The following is a 10,645-nucleotide window of genomic DNA, read 5'->3' as shown; positions in this document are numbered from 1 at the left end:
TCAGTAATTAACTCCAAAATTGCCGATCACTACTTTGTCTCAACTTCGTTTCCTTATGTCACCTCTCCTCATCCCAAACCGTAAAACTCGACAAAACTCGATCATATTAAAGAGCGTTGTCGACAACCTTATAAAATATATAGACTTAGAATTGCCTACTTAAAATAAATGACCCTGTGACTTTATAGAAGAATTTTCAACTGATGTTCACAGAAATATACAAAAAACCAACACAGCTTTTTTGTATATTTCTGTGATGCAACAAACATACAGTAATCCACGGATAAATGGAGACATTCTAAATAGTATTATTGTAACGGAAAATCTATGGAAAAGACTAAAAAAGTCACCGAGTAACACTCATCTACAAACATTATACAAAATCACAAGAAATCAACTAACGACAAAACTTAGTGGTGCAAAAAGACAGTACTACCGCTAATATAAAACATTTACGGAATATAATGAAAATATGAAGCGAACCTGGACTACATTTAAAGAATTATTAACTCGAAAAAAGAAAACTTCATCACAAGATTATATTGCAAAAAGCATTGGTCAGGATATGACGCAAAAAGAACTAGCAGACTTACTCAACTATACCTTTGCAAACAATATCACACAACTGAAAATGGTAATCTATCAATGATCAACAAAAAATTGCCAGCAAAAAGTCAACAGCAAACCAATTTATTTGTTCAAACATAATTTGAACAAATAAATCCAACATTTCTGAGACTCTAAATGTAGAAAGTATTTTTGACTTGGGTATAATTATGTTGAAGATACCAAGCAATTTTAAACCTGTGATACTCCATTACTCCATTTTTCCCAAGTGAGCAAACAGACAAAATGTCAAGTTTGCGCCGGCAATTGATGCAGGACTAGCTGATCCCACAGGTAGTGCAAGACCAAGGCAACTCGTGGTAAAGGTGGAGCAAGCTCTGATCACTAATCTTAATATTTACCCTTAATGCCAAAACACATCTCCAAGAAGGGGGATGTATGATGTTTTGTATTAAAGGCAAGGGGCCACTACCCAGACCGGTTTCGACCTTTATTGAGGTGTCATCAGTGGGAGCCAGGTTAGAAATACCAATATTTAGTAATGCAGAGCTTATATAAGTAATTTACCAAAACAAGTTACCATAAGGTGTTTTAACCTTATTAAATAAAAATCTCAGGAGGAGATCTAAATGTAGAAAGTATTTTTAACTTGGGTATAATTATGTTGAAGATACCAAGCAATTTTAAACCTGGTTTTACTCCATTTTTCCCAAGTCAGCAAACAGACAAAATGTCAAGTTTGCCCTGCAATTGATGCAGGACTAGCTGATCCCACAGGTGGTGCAAGACCAATGCAACTACCTGTGGGATCAGCTAGTCCTGCATCAATTGCAGGCGCAAACTTGATATTTTGTCTGTTTGCTCACTTGGGAAAAATGGAGTAAAACCAGGTTTAAAATTGCTTGGTATCTTCAACATTTCTGAGACTCGTCAACATAATTTTCCATACTGGTATTATTCCTCAACAACTAATAACGGGAATAATTACGCCAATTTAGAAAATGGCGATAGAAACGATACACAGAACTATAGCCAAGTTACCGGTCATCTCCAAAATTCTTAAAAAAGTAACACACACTAGACTACAGAACAATTTACAGAAGTGCAACATTACCTCACAAAACCTACACGGCTTCCAAAAAACAACAAGCACCACCATTAGTAGATATCGCCGACGCCATAAACATAGCTCTCCATAACAAGTTCGCTGTCCTTATATTTATTGAAATAAACTAAAGCTTTTGATTCACTTGAACATGACATACTGCTGACCAAACTACATTTACTCTTAATAAGAGGAACACTGCATACCTGGTTCAGAGATTATCTCTCTAACAGAACGTAAGTAACAAAAATAGGCACATATTACAGCAGAGCTATACAGATAAAACATGGAGTCCCGCAGGGCACCATATCTCCTACCCTGTTCACAACTTTGCCACAAGAAATAAAATATATCAATACGCAGACGACACTGATCTACTAGCAGTCCAGAAAGACAACACCAACCTTCCCAAAGCACAGCAAGGACTAAACGAAATAATTTCTACCAAAAGTCATTTATAATGAATAGCATCAAAACAGATGTTAATAACTGATAGTGGTGAGACACAGTGAATGAGTATTCCACTCATTCACTGTGGGTTGCCACAGTCAGTTGATAGTGCTTTTTCTGTTAATGGATTCAAGGAGAGGTGTGATAGATTCACATTCACACAGTATCTATCATACTTTGCCTTGAACTCATTTACAGTCAAGGCACCCACAACAGACTCTGGCAGTTTATTCCACTCATTCACCACTCTCCAAGTAAAAAACCTAGCTCCAACACCCTTGATAACCACACTCTTGCCCAGTTTCCACGGATGGCCCCTAGTCCTCACACCACCAGTCCTATTCTCAAAAATATCTTCTGAATTAATCTTATAGAAACCCTTTAGTAATTTGAATGTCTCAATCATATCTCCTCTTTTCCACCTATCAACCAATTTCTGCAACCCACAAATCTTCAACCTGTTCTCATAAGGTTCATTCCATAGACCTGCTATCATCTTGGTCACTCGTCTCTGGGCCCTCTCCCCCTCCTCCCCATCAAGAAGAAATCTTGGCGCCCAAATTTAGGCACAGTAGTCTAAGTGGCTTCTTATCGAGCCTCGATAGAGAGGAACAAAAACCTGTTTGTCTCTGCTCGTCAAAGTATTTTTCAGCAACCAAGTAATGTGGTTAGCTGATTTAGCCACTTTTGCGGTGTACCGTGTATGTTAAAGCTGTTGTTAACACTCCGTCAAGACAAAAGATGATATCCCATCAAGTTCCATGACCTTGTAGACATCATATTTACTTAATTCCTCATGTACCTCCTGCTCACTCATCATCATAGTTCCTCCCACATTGCTAAAGAATCTCAAGTTCTGCATTATGTTACAATCACAAGATGGAATATTTTAATGAACTGCTCATTTAACACCTTTATTAAATCATTCTTATTGTTTATCATTCTTCCATTATCGACCAACATCATCCTCCTGCAACTGTTATTCCTTCTGCTGGCGAGATATCGAAAATACCCAAGCAGTTTTTTTAGCGTTATTTGATAATTGCTAATCATACCACACTTTTGCTACCTAATGTGAGTCACTTTCCTTGCTCCCTCTTTGTGCTCCTAATATAACTGATTACCTCTACTCATCTTCTTATGCTTCCGCATTGCATTTTTCTTAAAGATTGCACGCTTCACAATTCTTTATTAAATCGTCCTTATTGTTTATCATTCTCCCATTATCGACGAACATCCTCCTCCTGCAACTGTTATTCCTTCTGCTGGCGACATATCGAAAATACCCAAACAGTTTTTTTAGCGTTATTTGATAATTGCTAATCATACCACACTTTTGCTACCTAATGTGAGTCACCTTCCTTGCTCCCTCTTTGTGATCCTAATATAACTGATTACCTCTACTCATCTTCTTATGCCTCTGCATTGCATTTTTCTTAAAGATTGCGCGCTTCACTTTTTTAGTCCTCCATTTTACATCTACTACCTACTTTATTAACTCTCCTGACCTTTGAAATACACTCACCCATTGCATCTACCAGATAATGCCTTAGTGGAGACCAAGCAGCAGCAATTTTCTTCCCCATGCAATTACGCATTCCATGACATCGCTGTGAGTTGCCTCCTGGGTGTTTGCCATAATCACCTGCCCTGTAGTTCCATATAACGCTGTCTCACTAAAGTCTTGTTATGGCCCTAACCGAAGCAATCGTTTCATGGTCATTTTTGCCAACTGGAGGATGATGTTGCACTTCATTTACAACTATAACTTATGATGAAACAATCAGGTTCAAGACGCTCTACCCACTTATTAACTGTTTCCTTAAGCACACGTAACGTATACTTTAGGTGGTTGTCCCACAAAAATTCAAATTCATTCCCTTTTTGTTCTTGACTCAGTCTCTTCAATACCTTCTATATTACCATAATTGAATACCCATAATATCCATAATACCCATAATGATCAACCAGACTAATTTTTCTAAACATTTCTTTCTTTCGTACTGCCTTCCACTTTACTAGGTCTATAGTAACAGCCTAATAAATAATTAATCTTGTCCACCTCAACTTCACACCATACTGCTTCAAAACCACTGTCAGTATTTGTTCCTTTCATTTCCACCCTAGATGGTCACAACTCTTCAGCCTTCATTAATAACACTCCTCCATTTTTGCTTTGTCTTTACAAAAGACTGCATGTCCCTCCATCACTCTTTCTGTTAAGAATATCATCCTCGTTTAACCATGTCTCAATTATGCCAACAATTTTTAGGCGAATGAACTCTATCAACGCTAAAATTTCATTCCTCTTATTTTGAATACATCTATCATTAGCAAACACACACACACACACACACACACTAGCCCAGTGTTTCTCAACGTGGGGCGTACGCGCCACAGGGGGAAATTTGAAAATGTACATGTACATATTTATACTATACTTTTGCAGAACTTGGCTGACTATTATGCTAAAGGGGGGCATCAAAATCTTTGAGACGTTGAGGTGGGGAATCAAGATCTTCGAGACGTTGAGGTGTGGCATGATCCAAAAAAATTGAGATACATAACACTAGCCCATCTCTGTTTCTATAACAAGCCAATTCTCGAACTTCTCGAACATTATTCTTGTGCATCCTCTCCGGTCCATTGCTCTGTATCATCACTGATATTTCACCTCTCCCTAGACCTAAGTATCATCCCCACATCCTTGACTCTCATAATTCTTTATTGCGCACTCACCCGTCTCCTCCTGAAACCATCATGTACACTTTTCGCGCAGTGACCCCTGCTCACCTTGACCTTCCCCGTTTCCTTGTCCTCTCTCTGTGTTCATTCTCTTTTATTCTCTTCAATCGCGCCACTCACCTCTCTATTCACAAACTTGATTACCTTACTCTCCTGCTCTTCCACAACACCACATGCTTTCTCAGGTTTTACATACACTTCAGTTATTCTCTCTTGCAGCAACAGTTTCTCAAACTAGAATCACACCAAATCCATTCAAATGTAGTCCATTTATTTCATACAGCTCTATTAGCCCTTCATACTGAATCCACGTCTTTCTTCCCATACTTAATCACGTTCTCATGCAAATCCTTAATTTTCCTCCATTAACTGTTCATACATTTAATCTCTTGCCTTATCTTTGTAAACTCTGCTTTCATATCTTGAATTAATTTTTCAGTGCAACTTACACAAAACTTATTATTTTCACTACCTTGCAAGCGTGCTGTAGGACCGGTAACTCACCTTTATCTACAAATGATGTTTTACTACTCAACATCGCTAACCCATCGCCGTTTCGACTGCTGTCATACCGTAACCTCACCTCCGCTTTCTCCCGTTGCTACATCCACGATCCTTTTGTAGGGTTCTTTTCCCATAGAAACTTCATGGGAAAGTGTCACCTTATAGCAATATTTTGAATGTAGAACTCATACCATTACAGATAATAATCAGAGACAAGTGGTGTAGGATATAAGATGGCATTCTTTTTGGCATAACCCTTTCTCTCTCATTGTCTATCTGCTTGCACCTTGCCTTCAATAATTGTATCAAAGCACCTTCGCCAACTTGCTTTTGCAAAGATAGGCAGACCTTGATAATGCTCATTATTATTTTTTATTATTACTTCCTCACTCAGCACTCACTCACGAATGTCTTCCTTACCTTCTTATGCTACTGTGTGCTATAAGTATATATATCATTTTATATTGTGTATATAATATGTTATCGGCTGAGGGCAATCATTCCCCTATAAGAAGTAGGCGAAGCCTTTTTAGCCCTACCTAACTTTTGGAACCTGAGGTGTGATGCTATCTACATAGCTAGCCAATCAGAGATAGGTGGCCTAAGACTATTGCGAATTTTAATTAGCATAATATAGTTGCTATCTGATATAAGTTGAGTTATACAGTCTATTTTCAAAAAAATTGAGAGAAATAACCCGTTTGCACATGGCAGAGATCAACTATCTCGGAAACCTGTCGGAGAAACTGTTAGAAAAATTCCTCTCGTCAGAGACTAGTTTCGAACCGTGAACGTTTTTTTTCGTGGCCTAGCGCCATTGTGCAAAAGCCATTTCCACGGAGATACACAGTCTTTGTGGATATTATTATTATTGCTATTTTTGTTGTATGGATATTTCAATGATGCAGTCGAAAGACACATCGTGGGAGACTGAAAAAGCACTCACAAATACTTGTAACAACTGCTTTCATCTTTTCACTACCGTCCAAACAAAAAACTCCTACCACCTTTTATAATTCCCACCAACTTTATAACTCTTACCAAATTGCCATGGGGATCCTTTCCATTCATGTATTGAAAAGTGGACTTCACTGTTAATCTCATAACCCTCCTTTAATATCTGATATATTTTTATCATAAACTCTGTTCCACGGCCCGCCTCTAATACAGCTTTATATCAGCCCATTTGATCCAATTTAAATAGCAGAGTTCTATTTGGAATTTTGGGAAATGTTTTGGAAAAATCCGAACTGTCACTGAATAGTTTTTCCTTTATAGAATTCAGTTGCCAGTTTATTATAAAAGGTTAGAAATTTAATAATGCAAGAATTATCCATCATGAAGATATGTTACACCTTATAAAGAATCATGTTCCCACGCAAACAGTCCTAAATTCTTTAATCGAATTCTCTAATACCTGGAACATCACTTTTGAATACTGAGTGGCATATAATTTGGTAATCATTCTTGGCCCCTCCTTTAAACAGTCCGATGTTTTGCTCTTTTACACTATCAGCTCATTCTGTAAACTGAGAAATAAATTCATCAGCTTTGTCAAATCAGATCTAATTTCATTGCATTTTCTCTCAACTCAGAGGCTGACACATCATGTAATCTCTTGGCATTGTTTGAATTAAAGTTCGTTGTATCAACATCTAGGCACCAACTGGTGTGACATATTACAAAGGAGTAGGGAGAGCATAGAATACAGCATCTGATAATGTCCAATGAACGGATGGATCAATACACCCTATTGCCTGGTTTCATCAATCTATTTTTTCATCGTTCAATATGGCATCTGTTACCACAATGTAGAAAGTACATACGTACAAAATGGCTACTAAGTAACTCAAATATTTTATGATCTTCTGATACCTCACTTCCATTACAACTCCTTAAAGTTATCCTTCCATAAACATTCACTTATACTTGACCAGAACGTAAGAACTCCATCGGACTCCTTTTGGCCTTGTCAGCTAGCTCCCTTTCCATAATTAGCTTTGACCTTACTTACCATACTGATCGGGCATAGGTATGCTTAACATTTTTTCTTTAATCTCTCTGTACCTCATTTACTTTTTCTGCAACTTCTTCATGGATCTACTTCCTACCTGATTTATTCTTTAGATTCCAGAATATATTGGCAAGTCTGGGCTAATGAGGATGGATGTCAGTTTAATGTAGCAAAGCGTAAGGTTATGCATTTTGGGTGAACAAATTAGTAGCAGTATATCACATTAGTGGAATTGTACTCCAGGAGGTTGACGAAGCCAGAGATTTGAGTATGTTGGTGGATAGGGAGTTGAAGTTTAGGGAGCACATAGCAAAAGTAGCTATATCAGCTCATGAGATCACTTGGTTACTGAAGAATACTTTGACAAGCAGAGATAAGTAAGTCATTGTTCTTCTTTTTCGAGCCTTGATAAGATCCCATCCTGATTACTGTGCTCAGATTTGGGCACAGTAGTCAATATAGGGTCTTGACTACTGGGTTTCTTCTTGATGGGGAGGAGGTAGAGAGGATCCAGAGGCGAGTGACCAATATGATAGCTGGGCTATGGAATGAACCTTACAAGAACAGGTTGAAGGTCTGTGGGTTACAGAAATTGGTTGATAGGCGGAAAAGAGGTGATATGATTGAGACATTCAAATTATTGAAGGGGTTTTCACAAGATTAATTCAGAGGAAATTTTTTAGAACAGATCTGGTGATGGGAGAACTAGGGGGCCATCCATGGAAACTGAGCAAGACTGTAGTTAGCAAGGGTGTTAGAACTATGGAGAGTGGTGAATGAGGAATAAGCTGCCAGGGTTTGTTGTAGGTGACATAAATGTAAATGAGTTCAAAGCAAAGAATGAGAGATACTGTGTGTATGTCGAATAATTGTTCTTGATATGATGTTAGGGCCTCCCTCGATGAGCGTAAGGACTCCTTTGAGTTGCCAGTAATTTTTTTTAACTGTTATAACATTTTATTTATCATCTAACAGAGAATTTTCATGTATACAATAAAGTATACTATTACATTTTCAGTTGAATACAAATATAGAGTACATTGATTTTTTTAAAAAAATATAAATGTACATAATTTTTTTTTTCAATAACAATATCATAGCTTATTATTAATCACAGCCTATTTACATATACACAATTTTCTTTTAATATCAGTATCTTCATTACTGTTATATAGTTTACTGACTGTTTTATTTGCATTCTTTGATTAAAAGGATTACATGTACATGAGTGAGGCTAGTTAATCGCACCTACTTCGAAGCTTGGGTTAGCTTTTATGAAGTGAGTAGGATTTAGTCTTCAATATTTATGTTGTTGTTACTGTTTATGTATGGGATGTAGTCATTGGATGCTGGTGATTTGTGATGTGTATATTAGTGTGGTATATTAACCTTGTTGGTATATATTCCAGAGTTCGTGTTTTAATGTTCCGTAGATTGTAGTAGTAGGTAGTTGAGTTGCGTGGGTAACTGATGTGATCTCACAAAAGAACCGTATGAGTTGTTGAAGGGTGTAGGGATTTAAAGAGTTGTTGTAGGTCGTGTTATACGATATGTGTGTCTCCGTTGTTTCGATACGTGATGTTGAAGTAATTCATTGTTAATGTTATATAGTGTTTCAGGTTTTTAATGCTCAGGATTCTGCGTGTCGCCATGTGCTCGTCGGATATTGGTTGTTGCGTGAGGTGTCCAAATCACTGTTGATACAATTTTCCTGTGTAATGTTTCTAATTCTGTTAGGTGGCTGTTTGATGTATTTGCACAGACTGTTATACCGTATCTGAATAGGGATTCACAGATACCGTGATATAGGAATTTTTTTTACGTTGGATGGAATAATGTCTTTTACTTGGAAGAGTTTTGTTGCGATGATCCGGAGTTTGGTATGTAGGTATTCTATATGTTTTGTCCATTTAAGGTGACAATCTGTAGAGACCATGGTATTTTGCATGTTCTACAGGTTTAATTTCGGGACATTGGCAGGTATTTTTGTTGTTAATGCAGCGGTATGCGTGACAGTATATTGATAGTGGTGCGGGGCGGATGATTCTTGGGTTGTGTATTATCAACATCTGTGTTTTGGTGCCGTTGATTAGAATTGCGTTTTGGTAGAAGTATGTTGTGATTTCATTTAGGTCTTGTTGTGCTTTGCAGAGAGCCGTGTTGATGTCTGTTTGGACTGCTAGTAGTGCGGGGTCATCGGCGTACTGAAATATGTGACTGTTTTTGGCCATGTTATGAACATCGTTAATGTATATGTTAAATAGAGTCTGGGATAAAATGGCACCTTGAGGAACACCGTGTTTTTTTTTTTTTTTGTGTACCCCGATTGTAACATGTACCTATTTTTGTTACTTGTGTTCTGTTTGAGAGGTAGTTCCTGAAACATGTATGCAGTGTTCCCCTTATACCTATTGAGTATACTTTGGTGAGTAGTATGTCATGTTCAATTATATCAAATGCTTTAGTTAAGTCAAGCAATATAAGGAAGGCATACTTGTTTTTGTCGAGAGCTTTGTTTATTGTGTCGGCGATGTCTTCTAATAAAGTGATGGTGCTTTTTGTTTTCTGAAAGCTGTATTGGTTTTGTGAAATTATGTTGTACTTCTGTAAATAGTTCTGTGGTCTGGTATGTGTTATTTTTTCTAGAATTTTTGAAATGACTGGTAAGGTAGCTGTTGGTTTATAGTTCTGAATATCGTTTATTTTACAGTGTTTGTAAATTGATATAATTATTGCAGTTTTTAGTTGTTGTGGAATAATGCCAGTGTCGAATATTATGTTCACGAGTTTCAAAAGTATTGGATTTATTGGTTCAAAATGTGTGTTATAAGGTCTGTGAGTCTTATAACACACATTCCTGGAGTGGTCTTTGGTTTTAGCTGTAAGAGTGTTTTTGTAAGAGTGTTTTTCCACTTGTAACAAAACAGGAACTTCTTTCAATTCCTGTTTTGTTACGGTGGAAAATGTATAGTTTGTTGTTGAATTTGTGTCGATAGTTTTTTTGTTGACCGTTAGTAGTTTGTCTTTTTTGAGTTGTGTGATATTGTTTGTGAAGGCATGGTTGAATAGTTTGCTAGTTCCTCTTGGTTTGAGTCCTGACCGAAGCTTTTTGCAATAAAATCTTGTGCTGAATTTATTTAAGTTAAGGGATATTACATCCCATATTGTTTCTTAGTCGAATAAGAAACTCAAAGAGTTTCATGCCGATTATAGAAACTATATAAAGTTCGGCGATTCCAAGCATAAGAAAATACCTGGAT

The sequence above is a fragment of the Typopeltis vanoorti genome, chromosome 7, assembly GCF_054136105.1.
Source record: "Typopeltis vanoorti isolate ZY-2024b chromosome 7, IOZ_Tvanoo_1.0, whole genome shotgun sequence".
NCBI classification, from domain to species: Eukaryota; Metazoa; Arthropoda; class Arachnida; order Uropygi; family Thelyphonidae; genus Typopeltis; species Typopeltis vanoorti.
The sequence above is the reverse complement of the archived record's forward strand: the minus strand, read 5'-3'. Positions refer to the sequence as shown.